Below are 27,295 nucleotides of genomic sequence, written 5' to 3' on the forward strand. Positions count from 1 at the left end.
CATAGACACAGGCAACAGAGCATGCACAATGTCGGCACTAGTACAGTGTATATCCACCTTTCGCAGCAATGCAGGCTGCTATTCTCCCATGGAGACGATCGTAGAGATGCTGGATGTAGTTCTGTGGAACGGCTTGCCATGCCATTTCCACCTGGCGCCTCAGTTGGACCAGCGTTCGTGCTGGACGTGCAGACCGCGTGAGACGACGCTTCATCCAGTCCCAAACATGCTCAATGGGGGACAGATCCGGAGATCTTGCTGGCCAGGGTAGTTGACTTACACTTTCTAGAGCACGTTGGGTGGCACGGGACGCACGCGGACGTGCATAGTCCTGTTGGAACAGCAAGTTCCCTTGCCGGTCTAGGAATGGTAGAACGATGGGTTCGATGACGGTTTGGATGTACCGTGCACTATTCAGTGTCCCCTCGACGATCACCAGTGGTGTACGGCCAGTGTAGGAGATCGCTCCCCACACCATGATGCCGGGTGTTGGCCCTGTGTGCCTCGGTCGTATGCAGTCCTGATTGTGGCGCTCACCTGCACGGCGCCAAACACGCATACGACCATCATTGGCACCAAGGCAGAAGCGACTCTCATCGCTGAAGACGACACGTCTCCATTCGTCCCTCCATTCACGCCTGTCGCGACACCACTGGAGGCGGGCTGCACGATGTTGGGGCGTGAGCGGAAGACGGCCTAACGGTGTGCGGGACCGTAGCCCAGCTTCATGGAGACGGTTGCGAATGGTCCTCGCCGATACCCCAGGAGCAACAGTGTCCCTAATTTGCTGGGAAGTGGCGGTGCGGTCCCCTACGGCACTGCGTAGGATCCTACGGTCTTGGCGTGCATCCGTGCGTCGCTGCGGTCCGGTCCCAGGTCGACGGGCACGTGCACCTTCCGCCGACCACTGGCGACAACATCGATGTACTGTGGAGACCTCACGCTCCACGTGTTGAGCAATTCGGCGGTACGTCCAGCCGGCCTCCCGCATGCCCACTATACGCCCTCGCTCAAAGTCCGTCAACTGCACATACGGGTCACGTCCACGCTGTCGCGGCATGCTACCAGTGTTAAAGACTGCGATGGAGCTCCGTATGCCACGGCAAACTGGCTGACACTGACGGCGGCGGTGCACAAATGCTGCGCAGCTAGCGCCATTCGACGGCCAACACCGCGGTTCCTGGTGTGTCCGCTGTGCCGTGCGTGCGATCATTGCTTGTACAGCCCTCTCGCAGTGTCCGGAGCAAGTATGGTGGGTCTGACACACCGGTGTCAATGTGTTCTTTTTTCCATTTCCAGGAGTGTATCTCCGTCTTGAAAGCCATCTATAACATTTGAAATTTTCCACATGGCTTGAAACCAGCTATTGTTTTCAAACACATGTCTGAATTTATTAACGTTTAATAACTGGGATTCACAGTTATGTGAAATTTCTTGAAATACATCATGTTTACGCCAGTGACTGTTAAACGTTTTGTTTCCACTATTGCAATTTCGGCCTTAGGCCATTATTAAGTGCAGATGTTTTGGGTTTAAGCCACGTCTACTTTATGAGTCAGCTTGTATAATGCAGACATGGCTTAAAGCCAAAACATCTGCACTTGATAATGGCTGAAATCGCAATAGTGAAATTTAACTGTCACTGGCGTAAACATGACGTCTTTCAAGAAATGTCTGAATTTATTTTGTGGCATTTGTGCTGTAGATCCGGTAAGACTATTACGATTCTTTTCGACGTCACGAACATGCTGAACTGTTCCTGACAGTAGGATCACTCCCTTTTCAAGTTTTTCAGGGGTGCTGCTAAAGAAAGACAAATTAACAGATATATATGTCAAGTTATTTTTTAACACTGGGTCACATAACGTTTCCCGAAGGATTTCAGTTGAAGTTCCAGCATCTTTGTTCAGTACGCTAGCTACTGAGGCAAAACCATCTAAACTTTCTGCATTTATGCTGGACTGTAGAGAGCCAAATTCCCCATCGTGTTGTTAATGGGGTGGGTTCCAGTGGTGCGTTGCGATTTTTAGTCTTGAACACTTTAACTGTTCTCCGTGACTTAATGAACACAAATTTCCCATTACAAAACGATTTACACAAGCAAGAATATACTGCTTTAATTTCTGTACATAGTCGGTGTTAACCGTGCGCAACAGGTGTAACACGGATCATTTTAGCATAACTAACAACAGGACCTGCCTCTGCCATTTTCATATATGTTGCATCTGTATTATTAACAGTAAAACATTGTCTGACTTCACACCACCAGGCCACAAAATCAGCATTGCTTTATTAAATAATCTTGCAGCCATCACATGACTCTCAGTAGCCATTTCTTGGTTTGTCAGCAGAAAACAATTCTTCGAAATAAGTTTGTTATTTTTTAATACCCCAATAATGAAGTTTCTAACATTCCTGCAGTTGAAGTCTGAAGTTTCGACCATCGTAACCCAGATTTTCTCATATTTACATACGGAACGAATCTGCTGCAGAGTTTGTTGCTAACGCTAGGAACATATATTTATCTCACCGTTGGCTTTTCAGGAGCGTCAGGATTTGAATATCTGGAGAGAAAATTTCTGAACACTGGATTATTTAACTTACAAACAAGTGTGCCGGATAACACAAATACCATACATAAACTTCCACAGTAAACTGCAAATGTATCAGGTCCTGATGAAGAACATGGAATTGCGTTGCTAATTAAGTTTTTCTTGATCGGGCACGAAATTGCAGCGATATGTTTATCACCCTCCCGATGGCACGTAATGTGAGATCGCTGTTCATCTTGTATTGCTTTCCCACAAGTTTGGCAGGGCAGGATGCGCCCATCTGAACTAAAATTATTGTGCTTCAATTCTGCAACTTACTGCTGCGGACAATAACATGTTCCTACTGTTACTTTAGGCTTTGTTGTATTTTCTTGCACGTAACAGCACTAGAAATCGAGTGAGACACGTGATGCAGTATGACTGTGGATCAGGAAATCTCTGGCCTCTGTAGTGAGTACGATCGATAACATGATGAACACTCAGCTGTAAGCTAATATGCAGAAGTACAGGGTGTTTCAAAAGGAATATACATATCACAAAATATTATGTTGTCAAAAGTATCGATCGCTGCGTCACGGCTCTGTTACTGGTGGAATGAATTCATTGTTTCGTTTATACGCATTGGGGCAAGATGTTGGCTGTCTTCTGTTTGCTTGGTTGCCGTCACATGGCTAGTTCACAGCAGCAATCATTTTGTGCTCTCGAGTTTGCGGAGTCTAATTCCGTGATTACAGTGCCAAGACTTTGCAGGTTGAGGTACCAAACGATCCTCTGAATGAGTGGAACTTTCGCAGATGGTATCGACAGTCTGTAGACACAGGGTGTGTATGGAAAGGAAAATCCTGGTCGGCCTCGTGTTTCCCACGAAAATGCTGCACGAATTCAAACCGCTTTCCAGCATTGTGTTTTATAGCTCGTATCTACAATAACAATTTGGTGTGTTTTGGGGCGACGGTTGGTTTCGAAATCATACAAATTACAGGTTTTACAGGCTCTATATCACGACGACAAACGCAAAAGTGTTGTCATTTTCAGTAGCATACTGAATCTGGTCAGAAAATGAAATACTTTCGCGTAAAGCATCGCGTTCAGTGATTAAGCTACTTTCCACCTATGTGGTAAAGTAAAAAGACACAATGTTGGAGCCCGCGAGACCTATATGCAATCACTGAACAAGTGCGACATTCAGCCAAAGTCAATATGTTTTGTGCAATATCGCACCCATTTTACTACGGCCAACTATTCTTTGACGGAACTTGGTTAACGGTAATCAGTATCTAGCTATGCTACAAAATTGCTTGTTTGCGAGACTGATGGAGTACAACTTTTCCATCAAGACGGGCAAGACAGGGCACACTCTCACTGGATTCGACAAGGGCGGGAACATCTGAATGAAATTCTGCCGAGCTGTCGGATTGATTGCCAAACTGCCGGCAACTTTAGCACTACTCAGCTGACCTCAACGGTCATCGGATTTGATGTCCTGTGACTTCTTCCTGTCGGATATAGTTAAGGAAAACTTTAATACACCAACTCTACCACAGAACCTAGAAGAGTTGAAGAAACGGAACCGTACTGTCAAAACATAATTGGCGATGGACATGCTTACCGGGTACGAGAGGAATTATAGTATGGATGTGATACTGTTCGTATTTCTGGTTCAGGACTTACTGAACATTTGTTAACTGAAGCACGTTAACGGAAACGTGAGACAGGAATGCGAATGGAGCATTCGATTGATTCGATGTCTATAAACATTTTTATTTTTTTAGCGTATGGCTAATACAGACATATCATGAAATTAAATTACATATACGTATGTACATATTGACACACAAGAAACTTATGTTTGTCTTTACAACTGAATATCCAGTCCTTCAATCCAACGTACTGCATCTGGAGTCACTAGAAGGAAGTCCTCTTCGACTCCGTGATAGTCTCGAATCCTGCCTTCACTGACAATGAGGTCAACAGTCCGGTATGGAGCCCCGCAGTCACAGGCTGGATCAGGCAGCTTCTTCCACTTAAAGAGAGCATCTCTGCATCGGTCATGGCCGGTACGCATTCTGTTGAGAGTAGTCCAGGGTCTTGCGTGGTAGGTCGAATCTACTTGGAAGTTTAGCACCTGAGAAGATGTTATGCAGGTGCACATCTGTCACTGCTTCCCACCGACCTCTCCATTCTTCAAGAGGTTTGAAATCCTTAGAAACCATATCAGCAGCATCGCACAGAGTTGGATGGCGTGATTGCAGTGTCTTACGATTTAAAAGTGGCAGGTGGCTATGCACTTACCCGTGCATAGCGACCTGCCACTTTTAAATCGTAAGAGACTGAAGTCACGCCATCCAACTCTGTGCGATGCTGCTGATATGGTTTCTAAGGATTTCAAACCTCTTGAACAATGGAAAGGTCTGTGGGAAGCAGTGACAGATGTGTTTTTAGACAAGTAAGCTATCATGTACACAAGCCACCAAAGACGACATACGACTCTTCTCATATATGAAATCAGGAGGAATTCCCTTAATAATATTAGTAACATTTACTTCATTTTCCGAAAAATATTGCTTGGGACTGCAGCGGCCGTTTTATCAATAATTACCCCAAAAAAATACACAAAACAAGAATATCAGGCCACGCGCCTTAGAACAGATATAACATTAATTTAAAAAGTTATTAACCTCTACGGCTCCTCCTATCAAGTACAGGGATCTATCATAAGAAACAAGACATGACATCTGGAAGCTATAATCGTCATATTTTCACTTTAAACTGAGCCAACATAATACGCAGGGAACAAATACCTCCGACGCACATTAAATTAACATGTTCCATACAATCAGGAAGAGGATTACACAGAGAGGTAACAACCCATACCTCTATATATAACGGTTCCTTCCCTTTCCTTTTTGTTGGTTTGAATTCCTGGCGGCGCTCCCCTTTCATCTAATCGTCGAATATGGATCGTACCAGCCCGTTCAATAATAATAATAATAAAAATAATAATAATAATTCCCGTGGAGGCTCGGGAAAAGAATAGGCCTCCGGTATGTTCTGCCAGTCGTAAAAGGCGACGAAAAGAACAAACCACTAATAGGGCTAACCCCCCTTTTAGTGTGATTAGTTGGTTCAGAACAGAACTAAAGAAGCCTCGGACAAGCGCCGTCATGGTCGGGGACGACGCTTGAACCCTATGCCCGCCCACAATGGTAACGACACTGCTAGCCAACTGGAAAATGATTCAAATCCAAATAGAGGTGTTTGCAGTTACAACTACTGGTTTATATAGAAGCACTCACTACACTAAATATACACACTAGGCAGAGATCAGAACCAACCGACACACAGAAGAAACTCACAAAACCAGCATGACAACACAGGCTACAGATCAGAATAGAAAAACTGCAACCACTCTAGAAGGAAAACAAAGACAGAGGATGAGATGGTCAGATGAAGTTAATCGACACCTCATGTTCTGTTATTACCAAGCAACAAACCTAGGAACCAACACAACTGGATACAGATCACAAGTATACACAACATTTATTACCAGATACCCAGAATTAAAATTTTTAACAGAACAACGACTAGCTGATCAGATCCGTGTAATAATCAAAAATAACAGGATACCCCAGTCAGAATTAGAAAACACCAAACAACAAGTACAACAAATACTGGAACAAAATAATGTGTAATCAGAAGAAGAAGAAAATATAGTAATGGACTCAAACATCCCAGAGCAAACAAACAAAGAACACCACGCACCAATTAAACAATCAGAGGAAAACGAAATCTTAAGACAGCCACCAGAACAAGCACAAATAGAACACGAAGTGACACAGATGTTAGATACAGAAGAAAAATTTCAGCTAACATATATAGAATACAAAGACACAAATACAAACATTAGACCATTCTTGCATAGACCGCCAAATAACCCACAAGGCGAAACAACAATAAAAACTATCAACACAATCAAACAGAACAAAATAAATGAAAACACAACTATGGAAGAGTTACAACTACTGGTTTATATAGGAGCACTCACTACACTAAATATACACACTAGGCAGAGATCAGAACCAACCAACACACAGAAGAAACCCACAAAACCAGCATGGCAACACAGGCTACAGATCAGAATAGAAAAACTGAGAAAAGACCTTGGACAGCTAACACAATTTATAAGAAATGAAATGTCAGAAAAAAAACGAAAAAGGTTACGTAAAATCTCACAACAAGCAATTAGATGAAGATAGAGCAATTAGATGAAAAGAAGCAGAAATTACAAGCATTGGCCAAACGACTTACAAGATACAAAAAAAAAGTGAAAATAGAAGGAAACAAAACCAAACATTCAACACAAACCAAAAGAAATTTTACCAGACAATAGATAACACACACATTAAAATAGACAATCCACCAAACATAACAGACATGGAACACTTCTGGAGCAACATATGGTCAAACCCGGTACAACATAACAGGCATGCACGGTGGATACAAGCAGAAACAGATACATACAAGATGATACCACAAATGCCTGAAGTGATAATTTTGCAGCATGAAGTCACCCAAGCAATTAATTCTACTCACAATTGGAAAGGCCCTGGAAAAGATAAAATAGCAAATTTCTGGCTAAAGAAATTCACCTCAACACATTCACATCTAACTAAATTATTTAACAGTTACATTGCAGACCCATACACATTCCCTGATACACTTACACATGGAATAACTTATCTGAAACCTACAGATCAAGCAGACACATCAAACCCAGCTAAATATCGCCCTATAACATGCCTACCAACAATATACAAAATATTAACTTCAGTCATTACACAGAAATTAATGACACATACAACACAGAACAAAATTATAAATGAAGAACAAAAAGGCTGTTGCAAAGGAGCACGAGGATGTAAAGAGCAACTGATAATAGATGCAGAGGTGACATATCAAGCAAAAACCAAACAAAGGTCACTACACTACACATACATTGATTACCGAAAAGCTTTTGATAGTGTACCCCACTCATGGTTACTACAAGTATTGGAAATATACAAAGTAGATCCTAAATTGATACAGTTCCTGAACATAGTAATGAAAAATTGGAAAACCACACTTAATATCCAAACAAATTCAAATATCACATCACAGCCAATACAGATTAAGCGTGGAATATACCAAGGAGACTCATTAAGTCCTTTCTGGTTCTGCCTTGCTCTGAACCCACTATCCAACATACTAAATAATACAAATTATGGATACAATATTACTGGAACATACCCACACAAAATCACACATCTGCTATACATGGATGATCTAAAACTACTGGCAGCAACAAATCAACAACTCAACCAATTACTAAAGATAACAGAAGTATTCAGCAATGATATAAATATGGCTTTGGAACAGACAAATGTAAGAAAAATAGCATAGTCAAGGGAAAACACACTAAACAAGAAGATTACATATTGGATAACCACAGCGACTGCATAGAAGTGATGGAAAAAACAGATGCCTATAAATATCTAGGATACAGACAAAAAATTGGAATAGATAATACAAATATTAAAGGAGAACTAAAAGAAAAATATGGACAAAGACCAACAAAAATACTGAAAACAGAATTGACAGCAAGAAACAAGACAAAAGCTATAAATACTTACGCTATACCAATATTGACCTACTCATTTGGAGTAGTGAAATGGAGTAACACAGACCTAGAAGCACTCAATACACTTACACGATCACAATGCCACAAATATAGAATATATCACATACATTCAGCAACTGAAAGATTCACATTAATCAGAAAGGAAGGAGGAAGGACATAAAAAACCTACATTATGGACAGGTAGACAATTTAAGAAAATTCTTTCTAGAACGAGCAGAAACTAGCAAAATACACAAAGCAATCACTCATATAAATACATCGGCTACACCACTGCAATTTTATAACCACTTCTACAACCCTTTAGATCACATAACATCAACAGATACGAAGAAAGTAAATTGGAAAAAGAAAACACTACATGGCAAGCACCCGTATCATCTAATACAGCCACACATCGATCAAGACGCATCCAACACATGGCTAAGAAAAGGCAATATATACAGTGAGATGGAAGGATTCATGATTGCAATACAGGATCAAACAATAAACACCAGATATTACAGCAAGCACATAATTAAAGATCCCAATACCACAACAGATAAATGCAGACTTTGCAAACAACAAATAGAAACAGTAGATCACATCACAAGCGGATGTACAATACTAGCAAATACAGAATACACCAGAAGACATGACAATGTAGCAAAAATAATACATCAACAGCTTGCCTTACAACATAAACTTATAAAACAACATGTTCCCACATCCAAGTATGCACCACAAAATGTACTAGAGAGCGATGAATACAAATTATACTGGAACAGAACCATTATAACAGATAAAACAACACCACATAACAAATCTGACATCATACTCACCAATAAAAAGAAGAAATTAACACAACTAATCGAAATATCCATACCCAATACAACAAATATACAAAAGAAACAGGAGAAAAAATTGAAAAATACATCCAACTGGCTGAGGAAGTCAAAGACATGTGGCATCAGGATACAGTTGACATCATACCAATTATATTACCAACTACAGGAGTTGTACCACACAATATCCACCAGTACATCAATGCAATACAGCTACATCCAAACTTATATATACAACTACAGAAATCTTTAATTATTGACACATGTTCAATTACCCGAAAGTTCCTAAATGCAATGTAACATATACCATACAGTTAAAACGAAGTCACGCTTGATCAAGGTCCGCGTCACCTTCCATTTTTAACCAGACATAACGTCTGAGACAAGAAAGAAATAATAATAATATAATAATAATAATAATAATAATAATAATAATAATAGCCGGCCGAGGTGGCCGACCGGTTCAGGCGCTACAGTCTGGAGCCGCGCGACCGCTACGGTCGCAGGTTCGAATCCTGCCTCGGTCATGGATGTGTGCGATGTCCTTAGGTTAGTTAGGTTTAAGTAGTTCTAAGTTTTAAGGGACTGACGACCTTAGAAGTTAAGTCCCACAGTGCTCAGAGCCATTTGAACCATTTTGAACTAGTTAAAATCAACACTCACGCGCGACCTGCTCATACAACAAGGCACACCGAACTTCATTCTTGCTCGTTGATAAGCACCCTGAAAACGAGCCTGCCATGAGGTACATAATTCACGTTCCACAAGAAACAAATCACTCATCCATAAGCGGCGCGCTGCACACGAAAGAACATTGGCCGAACACACTACCTCACTGACACTGCCTCATCCAGAAGCCATACTCACGTTCAGCCTGGGGCTTCTACTCATGTCCAACGTTCCGGTCGGCACTCGCTCATTCACTGCACAACTCCAGCACTCCGATGCATCCTCCGCTCACTTCCTCCTCGCGCCCACGCCAGGACTCACCCTCCCGTTATGTCGCGCTACCCCAAGAGAGGTCCCCTCACCGCCGAGAGGAAGTATGTACAAGCTAGACGGCTGGTGCCAACCTAAACCCATAGTGCCGTACACAAATCTAAGCTTGAGAGATTTATTAATGTATGTCCCAAGTTTCATAACTGTATGTTCTAGAGTGTAATAAATATTTGCATACGAAATACCCTATAAAATAACGAATGTACACTCGACATTTAGGGTAAAGGACGTTTATATTGAGACTAAATAGCTCAACGGTTCTTACTCTCGTACACTACTGGCCATTAAAAATTACTACACCAAGGAGAAATGGAGATGATAAACGGCTATTCATTGGACAAATATATTATACTAGAACTGACATGTGATTACATTTTCACGCAATTTGGGTGCATAGATCCTGAGAAATCAGTACCCAGAACAATCACCACTGGCCGTAATAACGGCCTTGATACGCCTCGGCATTGAGTCAAACAGAGCTTGTATGGCGTATAGGCCTACAGGTACAGCTGCCCATGCAGCTTCAACACGATACCACAGTTCATCAAGAGTAGTGACTGGCGTATTGTGACGAGCCAGTTGCTCGGCCACCATTGACCAGACGTTTTCAATTGGTTAGAGATCTGGAGAATGTGCTGGCCAGGGCAGCAGTCGAACATTTTCTGTATCCAGAAAGGCCCGTACAGGACCGTCAACATGCGGTCGTGCTTTATTCTGCTGAAATGTAGGGTTTCGCAGGGATCGAATGAACGGTAGAGCCACGGGACGTAACACAAAGGAAATGTTTCGTCTACTGTTCAAAGTGCCGTCAATGCGAACAAGAGGTGAGAGACGTGTAACCAATGGCACCCCATACCATCACGCCAGGTGATACGCCAGTATGGCGATGACGAATAAAGGCTTCCAACGTGCGTTCACCGCGATGTCGCCAAACACGGATGCGACCATCATGATGCTGTAAACAGAACCTGGATTCATCCGAAGAAATGACGTTTTGCCATTCGCGCACCCAGGTTCGTCGTTGAGTACACCATTGCAGGCGCTCCTGTCTGTGATGCAGCATCAAGGGTAACCGCAGCCATGGTCTCTGAGCTGAAAATCCATGCTGCTCCAAACGTCGTCGAACTGTTCCTGCAGATGGTTGTTGTCTTGCAAACGTCCCCATCTGTTGACTCCGGGCTGGACGATCCATCGCAGCCATGCGGATAGGATGCCTGTCATCTCGACTGCTAGTGATACGAGGCCGCTGGGATCGAACACGGCTTTCCGTATATGCCCCTGGGATGGGGGTTTTGTGGGGCGCAATATGCGGCGCGTCGTTCGTCGGAATTCGCAGCTCGCGGCCGATATTCCGTGGTGTCACTCCAGAGATGAGCAAGGCCTGTAAGGGACGCCTGGAGGCGACATAAAATATTGGCTGTTCAGACACAGCTTTTTCTTCTCCACATGGCGGAAGTCCATGTTCAGTTATTTGCTTCCCGGCTTCACTTCCTCACTTAGCAGGCTTCAACGTAATTTCGTTCCCCTCCTTGCTTCCCGACTTCGCAAGATTCCATATTCTGCTAACAGTCATTGGATCTCGACCAACCCGAGCAGTAATGTCGCGATACGATAAACCGCAATCGCGATAGGCTACAATGCGATCTTTATCACACTCGGAAATGTGATGGTACTCATTTCTCCTCGTTACACGAGGCATCACAACAACGTTTCACCAGGCAACGCCGGTCAACTGCTGTTTGTGTATGAGAAATCGGTTGCAAACTTTCCTCATGTCAGCACCTTGTAGGTGTCGCCACCGGCGCCAACCTTCTGTGAATGCTCTGAAAAGCTTATCATTCGCATATCACAACATCTTCCTGTCGGTTAAATTTCGCGTCTGTAGCACGTCATGTTCGTGGTGTAGCAATTTTAATGGCCAGTAGTGTAAGTAAGACTTATGAGAAATTAAATTAACTGAAAGATCTAGCGCATTGGAAAAATCACATTACGCGTTAATAACTGAAAAACAGTTCTTAATGTAATTGTACAAAATTGCTTAAAATCTATATTTGCATAAAGATATTCCTTTCCCTAAAAACCCGAACCCTACTGATTGCTTTTTTTCATGTGTTCGATACCTCGTTCCTCCCGTCCTTACCTCGCGTTTGTCCGGCGACCTCTCACTTAACTCTCCCCTGAGCAACATCCAGTACTCGCAGCCCCAGAGACGCTGTGCTGGGGTCTGATTGGCGCTTGTGCGGTGTTGCAGGTGCCGGCGGCTGCCTCTTGAATGGGACGGCGGCTGGTGGCGGCGGCGCAGCCAGACACCGTGGACAGGTGAGCTCATTAGCGAGAGTTACGTCCAGGGCCGCCCCCGCGCCCTCTTGTTGAGCTTGCCGCTGCAGACGTCACAGCCGCCTTAAGAATTCTGCGAGGTAATTGCCGAGAACCCATTTTGTCAAGTGCAGCTATTTTCAAGGCTTCTGTAAACGGCCAGGAGAGCTCTGATTCGATGTGCGGAATCACTTTGTGATGAATATAGACGTTTTGCGTTCAGTTGCAGGTGAAATCTGCAGACATTCCATTAAATACAAGCTAAGTAATCGCACACTGTATAACTGAGGCTACGTCATTACTGGTTCAAAACTGGCAGCCACCTTGAGACATCCCCTTAAAAAAAATTAATGAATGACTGTGCTGATAAACCCCTACGTTATTTGATTTTCAAACAGCTGAGCAAAACTGAACGTACTCAGACATTACTCTCTTTACTTATTCTGATCAACACTAAACTGACACACAATATTTTTACGCAACGCAATCTGACTCTCAATAATCCCTACAAAAGAATACCCTTGACTAACAATAACATATACCTTTCATGAATCACTTACGTCACAAAAATCTTCGTTACTCGAACTACTGCCAGCTAAATAAAAGATTCAAACTACTGAAGGCACTAACTACTGATAGGCATAGTTAGCAAAAGAAAGATTTTGATAGAGAAGAAACAATGTATTTACCTTAATAGTGTTCGAAAGTCATAATATATATATCAGTTCATGACATTCAGTCTTAAAAATATACTCTTTCTGATGGACACACGTCCAGATCATCCGCTCTCAAAACTCCGACATCTCTCTCCCCACATCCACCACTGCTGGCGGCTCACCTCCAACTACGAAACGCTACGTGCTGTTCACATCCAACTGCCCAACACTACAATAGCGAATATTCCAACAATGCAAACCAGCCACAGACTGCACACAGCACAGCCAGTGATTTTCATACAGAGCGCTACGTGTCGTTACCAACATAAAAACCTAAACAGCCTACATACAACCTGCGCATAAAATTTTGCTGGAATGGTGGAGATCATTTAGACCAGTCTTTGTCAAAGCAATAGCCGGCCGCAGTGGCCGAGCGGTTCTAGGCGCTACAGTCTGGAGCTGCGCGACTGCTACGGTCGCAGGTTCGAATCCTGCCTCGGGCATGGATGTGTGTGATGTCCTTAGGTTAGCTAGGTTTAAGTAGTTCTAATTTCTAGGGGACTGATGACCACAGCAGTTAAGTCCCATAGTGCTCAGAGCCATTTGCCATTTGTCAAAGCTTTTTACTCAAGAGCCAATAGTGGCATTGCGAGGAGGCACCTCGGGCCACATATGTAGCGATCTTATTATCAACTGGCAATATACATCAGAAAACAGAATGTTATGAGCCCTAATAGACTAGAGATATTAACGGCACGATAAGTCGACCGCCGACTCCAAGAACTGATCGTTAAAAGTCGACACCATTCGGGAAACTTCGTGTTGACTGCCCCCTGTTTCAGACTGCAGCGATCCAAAAGTTGTGACGCTGTAATCGAGTCGTTTATATCAGAAACCACTAAGTGCACTTCGTGAAACTTCCAGGAAACGAAAAGACACATTACACTGTTGATAGTAACGCACTGTTTCGTCTCAAAAAATTTGTAATAGTTAACTTCTTTTTGAAGTATATATTACCTACAAGTAATTTATAACAATTATTCCTTCCTTTTGATGTATACACTCATTCTCATAAATTAAGGATAATGCTGATACATGGTGAAACAACGCTCTGGTGGGCGGGTTTAAATCACCTCGGGGTATGACCATGCGGTGCATTTGACCTGCGTTCGTCGCATGGTGGCGCTGGCAGCAGTCCACATACGCAGAGTTGTGTTGGTGTATGTCAGAGTAAGGTGCAGCGAGTAAGTGTGCAGACGTTTCAAGACGTGCTAATGGTGACTGTGTGTTGAAAATGGCTCAAAGAACACATATTGATGACGTTATGAGGGGTAGAATACCAGGGCGACTGGAGGCTGGTCAAACAGCAGGTCGTAGCACGGTCCGTCCGTGTGCCACAAAGTGTGAGCTCAAGATTATGGCAACGATTGCAGCAGACAGGAAACGTGTCCAGGCGCTACAGTACGGGACGTCCACAGTGTACAACACCACAAGAACACCGTTATCTCACCGTCAGTGCCCGCAGACTGCCGCGGAGTACTGCAGCTAGCCTTGCTCGGGACCTTACAGCACCCACTGGAACAGTTGTCTCCAGACACACAGCCTACAGACGACTTAACAGACATTGTTTATTCGCTCAGAGACCTTCGAGGTGCATTCCACTGACCCCTGGCCACAGGAGAGCCCGTAAAGTCTGGTGGCAAGAACATAGTACATGGTCATTGGAGCAGTGGTCCCAGGTTATGTTCACGGACGAGTCCAGGTATAGTCTGAACAGTGATTCTCTCCGAGTTTTCGTCTGGCGTGAACCAAGAACCAGATAGCAACCCCTTAACGTCCTGTATGGAGGTCGTGGTTTGATGGTGTGGGATGGGATTATGATTGGTGCACGTACACCCCTGGATGTCTTTGACAGAGGAACTGTAACAGGTCAGGTGTATCGGGACGTCATTTTGCACCAGTATGTCCGCCTTTTTAGGGGTGCAGTGGGTCCCACCTTCCTCCTGATGGATGATAACACAGGGTGCCACCGAGCTGCCATAGGGGAGGAGTTCCTTGAAACAGAAGATATCAGGCGAATGGAATGGTCTGCCTGTTCTCCAGAACTAAACCCCATCGAGCACGTCTGGGATGGTCTCGGTCGACGTATCGCTACACGTCTTCAAACCCCTAGGACACTTCAGGAGCTCCGACAAGCACTGGTGCAAGAATGGGAGGCTATACCCCAGCAGCTGCTCGACCACCTGATCCAGAGTATTCCATCCCGTTGTGCGGCCTTTGTACGTGTGCATGGTGATCATGCCCCATACTGACGTCGGGGTACATGCGGAGGACACAGTGGCGTTTTGTAGGTTGCTGACTTGAAATGGAGCAAAAAAGGCCCAATGAGCCTGTGTCCGGAGACGCATCATTGTCACGTTAGATGTCGCTGACAAATGACACTTCCTCTGAGCACGTGCCATGTGTTCCTTGTGGGTTCCTTGTGTGTTGCAGGCTGTGTTATTGACTCGGCGTACTGCAAGCAGCGCCGGCCGGAGTGGCCGTGCGGTTCTAGGCGCTACAGTCTGGAGCCGAGCGACCGCTACGGTCGCAGATTCGAATCCTGCCTCGGGCATGGAAGTGTGTGATGTCCTTAGGTTAGTTAGGTTTAATTAGTTCTAAGTTCTAGGCGACTGATGGCCTTAGAAGTTAGGTCGCATAGTGCTCAGAGCCATTTGAACCATTTGAACTCCAAGCAGCAGAACGGTCCAGTACTCATGTAGGGGAAAAGACGAGTTGGTGTTTGTGTGTGGCCAAACAGATGGGAAGGGTCGAGAGGCAGGACAGCTGTACCAAACCAATTACCCTCACAGACACCAAACACATCACACAGCATATCAAGTCTTTTTTGGGCGTTCGTGTGATACTGGGGCCTTTCAGAGAGACGAACGTGCAGGGAGGCGGCAGATTGTGCGCGCCCCAGATTTAGAGGACCAGATTCTACAGGATGTTGAGACAAAACACAGCACTAGCTCCAGACAAGTGGTCCCCCAACATGGTGTAAGCCAAAGTACGATTACAACCGCTACTATCCATATCACCTGCATCCCATGGAGGCCACTTTTAATATGTGTTGTGCAATGGATGCGCGTCAGCTCTGCACTGTGTGCCGGTAAGATTTGTCATCATTGCACGCACACCACCCGTTTCTGGACACGTTTCCGTAAGACTATTTTTCCTTCATTTTCAGTCAGGAATCCGTCCCTGTAGTTTGTCAGTTTTATTGATGTTCACTGTGTATAATTTATTCAGTTTCTAAGAGATACCGTTGAATACTCCCAATACAGTCTCTATAGTTTAGTGAAATTCTGATAGATGGCGACGATATATGTAGTCTTCAAAATGGCGTCTGTAACAGAGGTGCGTCCCAAGCAGAGAGTTGTCATTGAGACTCTCTTGGCGGAGAACCAGAGCGTCGCAGATATTCACAGGTGCTTGCAGAATGTCTAAGAAAGACTTGACAGTGAATAAAACCACGGTGAATCGTTGGGCGCAGCGTCTGTCATTATCGCAACAAGGTCGCGCAAACCTATCCGATCTCCCGCGTGCTGGCCGGCCTCACACTGCTGTGATTTCTGCAGTGTTGGAACATGCGGACACTCTCATTCACGGTTATCGACGGACCACAACCAAATAGCTCGCTGGCCACCGGATCCGTCAGACGACGGCAGAGAAGTGTCCTACTTAGGCTATCTGGAGCCTTCGGTACCACCTCAGCGGATGCACTGTGTATGGTGCTCGGAATATGCCCCATAGATATCACGATCAAATGCAGAGCTGCAAGGTACTAGTTAAAAGTGGGGAGACTAGATAAGGTACATACAATAACCGGTGTGCCGACAGAGACGATACGTCACCTTAAAAGTTGGTGTTTGGATACATGGTAAGGTGAGTGGGATGTAAGTGATAAGGGACGTAGACTGCACGACTTCCTCCCTGACATGCGGGAGCGGTTGAGAATGAGACATATCGATCCAAAGCTCAGTATGGTACATTTCTTAACCGGGCACGGACCTTATCCCAAGCACTTAAATCGCGTGAGTCTGAGGCAGACACCTACATGCACATGCGGGGAAGAAGGTTCCCCAGAACACACTGTCTTTTTCTGCGGGCAATACGCGAACAATAGACATACACTACACTTAGACTACACAGATACAGACATAGGTATATACACAGCAATAAGAGACGAAGAACAATGGGCACAATTAAACGCACTGACAAACAGTATTTCAAAAACAACACATGAAGAGTACATGCGGATACGACATTGCAGAAGTGCCTATGCGCAGCGTAACAACAATCTCCAGAGGATGGACAGCGATACCCACAGTGACAGCGAAAATAGTGACAATGAGGAGGAACAGGAGGAGGAAGCTGAGATGTGACAGTAAATAAGCAAGAGTGCTGGCGATCTAGCCAAGAAAACACCAAATACTGTACATGGATGGGCACCTACAGTAGTTAATACATAGGATTAGTAATAAATAGGAGAAGCAACATTATTTCTCTACTAATAACCATTTGTGCGTGTGTGCGTGTGCGTGTGTGTGTGTGTGTGTGTGTGTGTGTGAGAGAGAGAGAGAGAGAGACTGGCGGTCAACGGCTTGAAGAAACCATTCCGAGGTATTGACCGTCAGTCACATTCGGTGATGGTACTAACAAATCTCTCCTCTATCCTATCTTCTTTTTATATTCTTCTTAAGAAAAACAACAAAATTTTATTTATATTTCAACCTTAAATTGTTATTTTGAAAAGTATCATTCTTTGTAAATGTTGTAGATAAAGCAAAAGAAAAGAAAACTGTAAATAGATGAAAAACTGGAATTGTAAGATGTACGACCTGTTTTAAACATCAGGTAACAGGTCTATAATTTGACAATAAATAAATAAAAACTCCTGCCCAACCGGACACTCTTCGACAGTGCTGATACACTGGTCCTCCAGCTGGGGTACTCAAAAGCTAGGTCCCTCGCTACCTGAGAGAAGACGATGAAGAGCAACGAAGGACCATTTGTGCTGAATTGCTTTCGCGTTACGAAGTTGATTGTAACAGCCTTTTCGAACATCGATGAAGCGTGGATCTTCATTCCGAAACGGAAAGAAAACGGCTATCCGCGGAGGATCGTGACGCCACGTCTTCTCAGAAGTTGAAAGGCGCGCTCTCAGCCCCTGAAGGCATGGAGAAGGTCTTCTGGTACACTGACGGGGTTGTTGTTGTTTTATGTCCTCACACGTCGTGCGGCGATCACCCCTGAAGTCTACTGCGCCATCTTCAGAAAATTGAAGAAACTTCTTCAGTGTATCCGCCGCCACAAAAATGGAAACGATTTTCCCGTTTTCCATGACAGCACGAGACACCACACAAGTCTGCGCACCCGAGAGGAGCTGACAAAACTTCGTTTCAATGTCCTTCCTCATTCATCCTACACTCCGGATCTCGCACCTTCTGACTTCCATTTGTTCGGCCCAATGAAGGGTCCACTCCGCGTGAAGCAGTACGTCTGTGGTTGATGCAGCACGATGTTGGCTCCGACGTCGACTAGTAGAACGGTATTATATGCACTCCCAGTAATGTGACGTAAGGCTGTCAGACTGAACGGAGATTGTGTTGAAAAATAGGGTTTTGTATCCCAAAGCGTGGGGGAATAATATGACGTATTGGAATACTGAATAAAACCAACCTGCTATCAGGAAAAAAGGCTTGCATTACTTACTGAACATATCTCGTATGTATCTTTCCGGTTTTTTACATCTAATCCATAAAACTATTTCCAATTCCTATTTGTTGCTTCATCATGAATTGATAAACTGCATTTGCGTGGACAGTGTCACATAATTTCATCAGGAACAAATTTCCTTCGCACATTTCTACTTTCGAATTTTGTGTAACATTTCGTTTGTAATTCATTAATAATATCAAGTTTCCTTTTTGCTTGAGTTTCATCTGCACAGCTGTCACAAAAATCTGTAAGTAAAGTGTAAAACAGTATAAAATTAGAACTTCACTGGTTATTACAACAGCACTAGCTTAACCTGCAAACAACAACTCAGTGAAGATTTTTGAAAAATGACGACAAAAGATATACGTTGTGGTAGTTGGAACTAGACGCATGGGACATTCCATTTCGGAAATCGTTTACGAATTCAGTATTGCTATGTCTACAGTGTCAAGGGAGCGCCGAGAATACCAGATTCCGGGCATTACCTCCCACCACGAGAAACACAGCGGCCGACGGCCTTGAATTAACGACCGGGAGCAGCGGCATTTGCGTAAAGTTTTCAGTGCTGACAGACAAGAATCACTGCGTAAAATAAGAGCAGAAATGAAGGCGGAGCGTATGACGAACTTATCAATTAGAGCAGTGTCGTTGGTTGGCTACGGCAGCAGACGACTGACAAGAGTACCTTTGGTGACATCGTCTGCAGCGCCTCTGCTGGGCTCGTGCCCATATCGATTGGACTCTAGGAAACTGGAACACCGTGGCCTGCTCAGACAAGCTCCGGTTTCAGTTAGTAAGAGCTGGTGGTACGGTTCGAGTGTGGCGCAGACCCCAAGAAGCCATGGACCCGACTTGTCAAGAAGGCACTTTGCAAGCTGGTGGTGGGAACGTAATGGTATGGCTTGTTGACTCAAATAGCTCTGAGCACTATGGGACTTAACATCTGTGGTCATCAGTCGCATAGAACGTAGAACTACTTAAACCTAACCAACTTAAGGAAATCACACACATCCATGCCCGAAGCAGGATTCGAACCTGCGACCGTAGCAGTGGCGCGGTTCCGGACTGAGCGCCTAGAATCGCTCGACCACTGGTTGTGTTAACATGGAAGGAACTGGGTACTCCAGTCCGACCGTGCCGATGAATTACTGGAAATGGTTCTGTTCGACTACTTGGTGACCATTTTGCAGCCATTCATGGACTTCACTTTCATGGATGACAATGTGCCATGTCACAGGGCCACAACTGTTCCCGATTGGTTTGAAGAACGTTCTGGACAATCCGAGTGAGTGATTTGGCTACCCACGCCCAAGATGAATACCATCAGTATTTATGGGACGTATTCGAGAGTTTACGTGGCTGGTCCCGGCGGAGGTTCGAGTCCTCCCTCGGGCGTGTGTGCGTGTGTGTGTGTGTGTGTGTGTGTGTGTGTGTGTGTGTGTGTGTGTGTGTGTGTGTATCTTTAGGATAGTTTAGGTTAAGTAGTGTGTAAGCTTAGAGACTGAGGACCTTACCAGTTAAGTCCCAAAAGATGTCACACACATTTTTCGAGAGGTTACTTCGTGCACAAAATCATGCAAGGACAACAACACATTCATAGTTATGGACGGCTATTGATGCACCATGACCCAATATTTCTGCAAGGGACATCCAGTGGCTTGTTGAGTATTCTGTGTCGAGTTCCTGCAGTATGCCGGCCAATAGGAGGACGATATTAGGAGGCATCTCACGCTTTTTTCCACCCCAGTGTGTAATTAAAAATAAGAAGGTGAGTATTTTTCATCAAATGTGACACTCAGATGTGTTAATCAACGTATTTAATGAATTTTTTTATTTAAATCCCATAAGTATTCGAACTGAACGGAAAAACGAAAAACTGATGAGCAGTACGAGACCCGATCTAGTGATTAGCAGTCTCGTGTCGCTTATGTATTCTACGCTTCACGCAAATGGTCGTAGTAGATGCACATTCATTTAAAAATTTGATTCCACCTAGAGTCGAACGGAGGCCCCTCGCACAGCGATCGAACACTCTACCACAGAGCCGCACTGCTCGTCGAAAAATATGCACCTTATTTTAGGGTATTAAATACGGTTGGAAATTTTCAAAGTCGATTTTCTCGAAATTTCAGAGTTGCGCCGAACTTCTTTTGGAGATAAATATTTGAGTTCTGATCTTCGCGTAACACAAATATCAAAAAATTACAGAGATCTTATTGCTATGAGGTCCCCTTGTGAGAATATCCGGCCGTAAGAATAGTTGACTAGCGTCGCATACTGTCCATGGGTCGCAGTTTGACGACCACTGCCTTACAGTCACTTATTTGCAGTTAACAGTACATGGTATATCGAAATTATTCATCTGATTACATAAGACGATATGTATAGTACAGGAATGAGGATGAATTCTTTCGGTGAATTTAAAGTTACCTAGGACGACATGCAAAGTTACTCGGCAATAAAAACTATGAAAAATTATGTAGTAAGAGAACTATTGCTAGTACAACAGTAGTAGATAAGGTGCCGTCCGCTGAACAACGTCCCATGCAGAACTTGGTACCACGTGACGGCAGCACAAGTAAAGAAAGTCGCTGACGGAAGCAGCAACGAACCGAAAACACAGGCCCAAGCGTTTCCTTACGCCGCCGCTGACGAAAAGTTGATTATGTTCGAGCGCGGTGCCGCTCTTCCTCGTGTCTACGCAATCAGCGACAACTTGTAATCACTCCTGACGACAATATCGTCTTAGCACAGATCCGACTGCGTGCTAACAGAGCAGCTATTCTGAAGTTATGACCAGTTAAAGAGAATTGTACTTCGATGTGAAATTGTCATTCTGGGATCAATAAGTGCTAAAAATGTCAGCTGTGTGGAATAATTGCTTACGAAGTTAAGTAACTATCATGCTCAAGTTTTTATGAATTACTAATAATCTGTGTGTGTGTTATATTATCTGCTCGACTTTCTCCTGTAGCAATCTGGCTGCTACAATACACTACAGTAATAGTAAGAAGAGCAGTGTTACGGACGTGCATCTGTTACGTATCTTGATCAGTGGAAATCCAAAGTGGCAAGCTGTCAACGACACTAGAGGATGAAGAAAGAGGGGTAGAGAAACTAGACAGATTCTGTAGTTACAGTTAAAATAGCACTTAGTCAACATTGGCCATGATTTGTTTCATAGCGACGAAGAACTACAATTTCCAAGAATTTCAAAAATTGGTCTGTGTTACGTGGAACTAATTAAGGTGTGTGACTGTATTACCGCTAAGAAATTTGTTAAATATCACTTTCTCAGTTTTAAACAGTCATTCAAATTTTAATTGACACGAAATATCTCGACATTATTTTGCCATTAAAGATTGTCTAACTGTTGCATTGTACTTACATCAGCTGTTACACTACACATTCCTGTAAAGTGCGAAGGAATTTTTGCTGTGGGTGTCAGTGAGGTAACGTTCCGTCACATTTTTGACATTGCCAAGATTAATTTGCTTTGATGAGGACCACACTGTCTGTTGCATTATCTGAATCATTTCAGAGATATTTTTGCTTAATTGTAGTGTGAACATATCATCATTTGGCGCACAGTACACGAGAGCCGACATAACACCATCGCTTCACACTTTCTCATATAATATTACCTATTGTGAAGTGGTTAGAGCATTATTATTAGAGCGTATTAGAGCGTTATTATTAATTCGACACTGCAGGAATCCTGAAAGAAATTTACATTGATTTTTCGGTTTTCTTTAGAGCAACTTTTTTTGATGCATTGTGCCATTGATGAAAATTTCTGGTTCTTCATATAAATCTGTTTGATGTCACTTGTCCATTATATGCAATAGAATGTGAGTGGCCGTTGTTGATTCTGAATTATTGTTTGTGTGGTAGTCACCTGCGCGTTTACTAAAATTATTTTTTAAAAATTCTCTCCCAGTTTGGCGTACGTTGATGACATTATAACTACTACAAGTAATTTTACATATGCATGGTTATTTGTGTTTATCTGTCTGCTTTTTATGTTTGAGTGTAAAGAGACTAGGAAAACATTATCCAGTAATAGTAAAGATTCATAGTGAGTGCACGTCCCGATTACAATAAAATCTTCTGAACTAAATAAATCCTGAAAATCATGCTATATAATATGTGACATGATATTAATTTGCTTGTTCAAAAGTCTCTGACTATAGTTCATGTTTTATCTGAGCAGTTGAAGAATCGTTGGTACGGACTAACCATTCCACTTTAGACAACTACGTATATGAGAAATTAAGTGATGGTGCGATGTCGTGTTACGCCTGAGTAGATATATCTGCAAGATTATTTAAATAATACAGCAGACAGAATGACGCACATAACCATAAATTAATTTAGACCTCGAAATAATGTTTCGGAATAAAGCCTCAATGTTAAACTCGAGAAAAAATTCTGTCAGACTTCACAGGAATATTTAATATATAATTACTGTATAAGTCAGTTAGGTACCCTTCAATGGCAAAATACTTGTGAAATGCACCTCGCCAATAAACATTTGAATTAAAACAAGACTGAAGTCACAAATAAGTTGTTTTATAAGTTAACATCCTCACTATTAGCTGAAACTGACACATTATTTGATTGTAAAAGAGAGGGTTGTGAAAGTGACCGAAAGATTAGAACTGTGCGTCCGACTGGAAACCTTGCCTCGCGCAGGATTCACTGTCATTTAGCGTGCACTGCCGGAGAAAGGACCGCTTAAAGGTGCGTGGTGAGGCGCTACCCTCATCTCGTAATGGCAGTTAAATAAAGTTAATGGTCTCTCAAAGGTGCTGCAAGAATTTAATGGTTTACGAATGGGGCAATTTAGAACAATAGAACAGCCGTGGCATGGAGGCAACCCTTCGTTAAGGACGGGTAATTTTATTAAGACGCGCACAGTGTAAGGCATCAAAGGAAAATTCACTGCGTTTGTGCCACAATTTATCTTATAAAAATCCGCACTGTTGCAATTTATTTGCAGATCTACATTGTATTAGGCGAGTGAGTAGACTCCAGGCGTTAGTGTTTGGAAAGAGAGCGATCAGACCCGCACAGTTCTAATTGCAAAATATTGCGTAACAACGAGAAATGATCGGAATAAACGAATCAGGACTGCTCAGGCATTTAATTGAAAAGTAACTAACGAAATGACACTAATTATGTCCGGTCGTTCATGTCTGAACAATCCACAGCCAACTTCGCCTATATTTTCTGCTGTGACGTGCAGAAATCATAACATAAATGATTAAAAGACTAGGTAATGGCATCAATCAATGACGCAGCAAACACAAAAGATAGATTTAAACAACTTTTACCGCACAAATGTAATTACAGCTACGATACGTACATCTGTTGAGCTCGAGCTCGAAACGAAAAGTGTGAAGAAAATAAAAGAACGGCGCTCTTTCATTTATTCTCAGTCAGCAGTCGTAGGACTTCTGAGAGGTTCGGCATACTAAATGCAGTATTTGAACATATATAAAAATCGCGGTTTCCTTAAAAATGAAAAAAAGTTTTTCTCATAACATATCATTACATTATCAATTATGAGAATAAAAATTAGGGTAAAAGTAATGAAACGTTCTATTATCTCGGTCCGGTTCAAGGTTTTAATCTGCCGGTATATTTCAAAACTGCACGCGTAGCTTTGTCAAGTGAAAGACTTATTTTGAATTTGAAGGTTACGTTATGGGTCATCAGACGCACCGAACTGGCTTTGGAACGGGCTCTATTGAGTCTTGTCAGTAAAATAAACTGAGATCTCAAATAGCTGTTCTTTGTTGCCCTCTAGAAGTGCCAGTAAGGCTCGCGAACAGTTCACAAACTTAGCTACACTACTGGCCATTAAAACTGCTACACCAAGAAGAAATGCAGATGATAAACGGGTTTTCATTGGAGAAATATGTTATACTAGAACTGACATGTGATTACATTTTCATGCAATTTGGGTACATAGATCCTGAGAAATCAGTACCCAGAACAACCACCTCTTGCCGTAATAACGGCCTTGATACGCCTGGGCATTGAGTCACACAGAGCTTGGATGGCGTGTACAGGTACAACTCCCCATGCAGCTTCAACACGGTACCACAGTTCATCAAGAGTACTGACTGGAGTATTGTGACGAGCCAGTTGCTAAGACACCATTGACCAGACGTTTTCAATTGGTGAGAGATCTGGAGAATGTGCTGGCCAGGGCAGCAGCTTTCTGTATCCAGAAAGGCCCGTACAGCACCTGCAACATGCAGTCGTGCATTATTCTGCTGAATTGTAGGGTTTCGCAGGGATCGAATGAAGGGTAGAGCCACGGGTCGTAACACATCTGAAATATAACGTCCACTGTTCAAAGTGCCGTCAATGCGAACAAGAGGTGACCGAGGCGTGTAACCAATGGCACCCCCATATCATCACGCCGGGTGACACGCCAGTATGGCGATGACGAATACACGCTTTCAATGTGCGTTCACCGTGATGTCGCCAAACACGGATGCGACCATCATGATGCTGTAAACACAACCTGGATTCATCCTAAAAATGATGTTTTGCCATTCGTGTACCCAGGTTCCTCGTTGAGTACACCATCGCAGGCGCTCCAGTCTGTGATGCAGCGTCAAGGATAACCGCAGCCATGGTCTCTGAGCCGATAGTCCATGCTGCTGCAAACGTCGTCGAACTATATTAGAACAAATAAGCCCTCGGTCACAAATATTAAGTCAAAATTGACCAGGTTTCGACGCTACTATGAGCGTCGTCTTCAGAATTAAACTAACTGTTCTAAAACATATTAGGTATATAATACATTAATAGAATTAAAGTTTGTACTGACTAGAAAGAGATGCAGTACTTACAAGTCACATTTTAAAAAATCTAAGCCGGAAAGGCGACGTCATGAATAGTTGTGAATAAGATGGCGAGCCGCTAAGGGCTGCTCGTACTTGAGTGAACAAGGGTTCCAACAAGACTGAGGTGCCCACGTTAGAAAGTGTGGGCAAGTAAACATGGTGTTGCTACGAGCGCCATCTAGTAGCCGCAGAAAGAACTAGGCTACTGTATATTCAAAATTAGACACATGAAATTGTGATGAAGCTGATTCAGGCATAAAGTAAGCACTAATAATAATATGATGAAGTTACATATTTATCTGCTTTAAACAGAGATACATTTTGTAACGTAAAAGAAAGTCATTTATGACATACAAGAAAACAGCAAAGGTGTAACAGGAAAACAACATTTCGGCAAACTGCATAAGGAAATCTGAATCAAAGATGAAGCAATGGCTTTATACAGTCGAAAAAGTTTTTATTTCGCAGCTGCAGCTAGTCGTTGAGAATGAGGCCATCATGACGAGAGAGATGTTTGAAAATCTCCAATTCCTCTAAAACACCTAACCTACGCCCCTTCTTTTCGGTATGCAGAATACTGCTATCACCTATGGCCTTAGGCACGTGTCCAGTAATTAAGAGATGATTGGCAAAGGATGAATTAAGGGGACTGGTGTCGTTCTTTCTCAATAGATGTTCTTTATAAATGATGGTGAAAGCACGTCCAGTTTGCCCTATATAATAGGAGAAGCAGGTATCACAGATGATCTTATAAACGCCAGAACTTTCTGTGGGGGAGCGAATGGATATCAAATTATGAATGAATTTTCTCTTCAGATTATTATTAGTAGAGAATGCAACATTGCAGTTGTATTTGTTGCGAAGCATGCCCTGAATCTGATAGGAAATGGGGTCCTACGAAAGGAATAGAAAGTTAATTTCAGTGCATGAAGTGTTGAGTGTGGAGGGTCTTGCAGTTTTCTTTTTTAAGATATCGTCCACTATGTTAGGCGTATATTCATTATTGACTGCTTTGGTTTTAAGTAAATTAATCTCCGTATTAAACTTTTCTGTTGAAAGTGGTATAGAGGTGGCTCGGTGGATGGCAGAGTGAAAAAAGGCCATTTGTTGAGACTGTGGATGAAAAGAGGAAGCAGGCACGATTTCGTCAGTATACGTTTCTTTTCGAAAAATATTGAAAGTGATTTTATTGCTTTATGTTGTAAGCGTCAAGTCTAAATAATGTAATTGGTGGTTTTCGAACTGTTCGTGCAGATGGTGGTTGTCTTGCAAACGTCCCCATCTGTTGACTCAGGGATCGAGACGTGGCTGCTCGATCCGTTACAGCCATGCGGTTAGATGCCTGTCATCTCGACTGCTAGTGATACGAGGCCGTTGGGATCCCGCACGGCGTTCCGTATCACCCTCCTGAACCCACCGATTCCATATTCTGCTAACAGTCATTGCATCTCGACCAACGCGAGCAGCAATGTCGTGACACGATAAACCGCAATCGCGATAGGCTACAACCCGACCTTTATCAGAGTCGGAAACGTGATGATACGCATTTCTCCTCGTTACACGAGGCATCACGACAACGTCTCACCAGGCAACGCCGGTCAACTGCTGTTTGTGTATGAGAAATCGGTTGCAAACTTTCCTTATGTCA

General features: G+C 43.3%; 1 long non-coding RNA gene across 1 annotated transcript in view; it reads left to right on the plus strand.

Annotated features, from left to right (window-relative positions):
- The window catches only part of LOC126416417 (uncharacterized), a 1,461,459-nt gene that overhangs the window by 523,258 nt on the left and 910,906 nt on the right, over positions 1-27,295 (plus strand). Inside the window, exon 2 of the long non-coding RNA XR_007575454.1 lies at positions 12,301-12,368. This is a non-coding gene — a long non-coding RNA (uncharacterized LOC126416417). The remainder of the gene's footprint in view (positions 1-12,300; positions 12,369-27,295) is intronic.

This window comes from Schistocerca serialis, chromosome 8 (genome assembly GCF_023864345.2).
Source record: "Schistocerca serialis cubense isolate TAMUIC-IGC-003099 chromosome 8, iqSchSeri2.2, whole genome shotgun sequence".
Lineage (NCBI taxonomy): Eukaryota > Metazoa > Arthropoda > Insecta > Orthoptera > Acrididae > Schistocerca > Schistocerca serialis.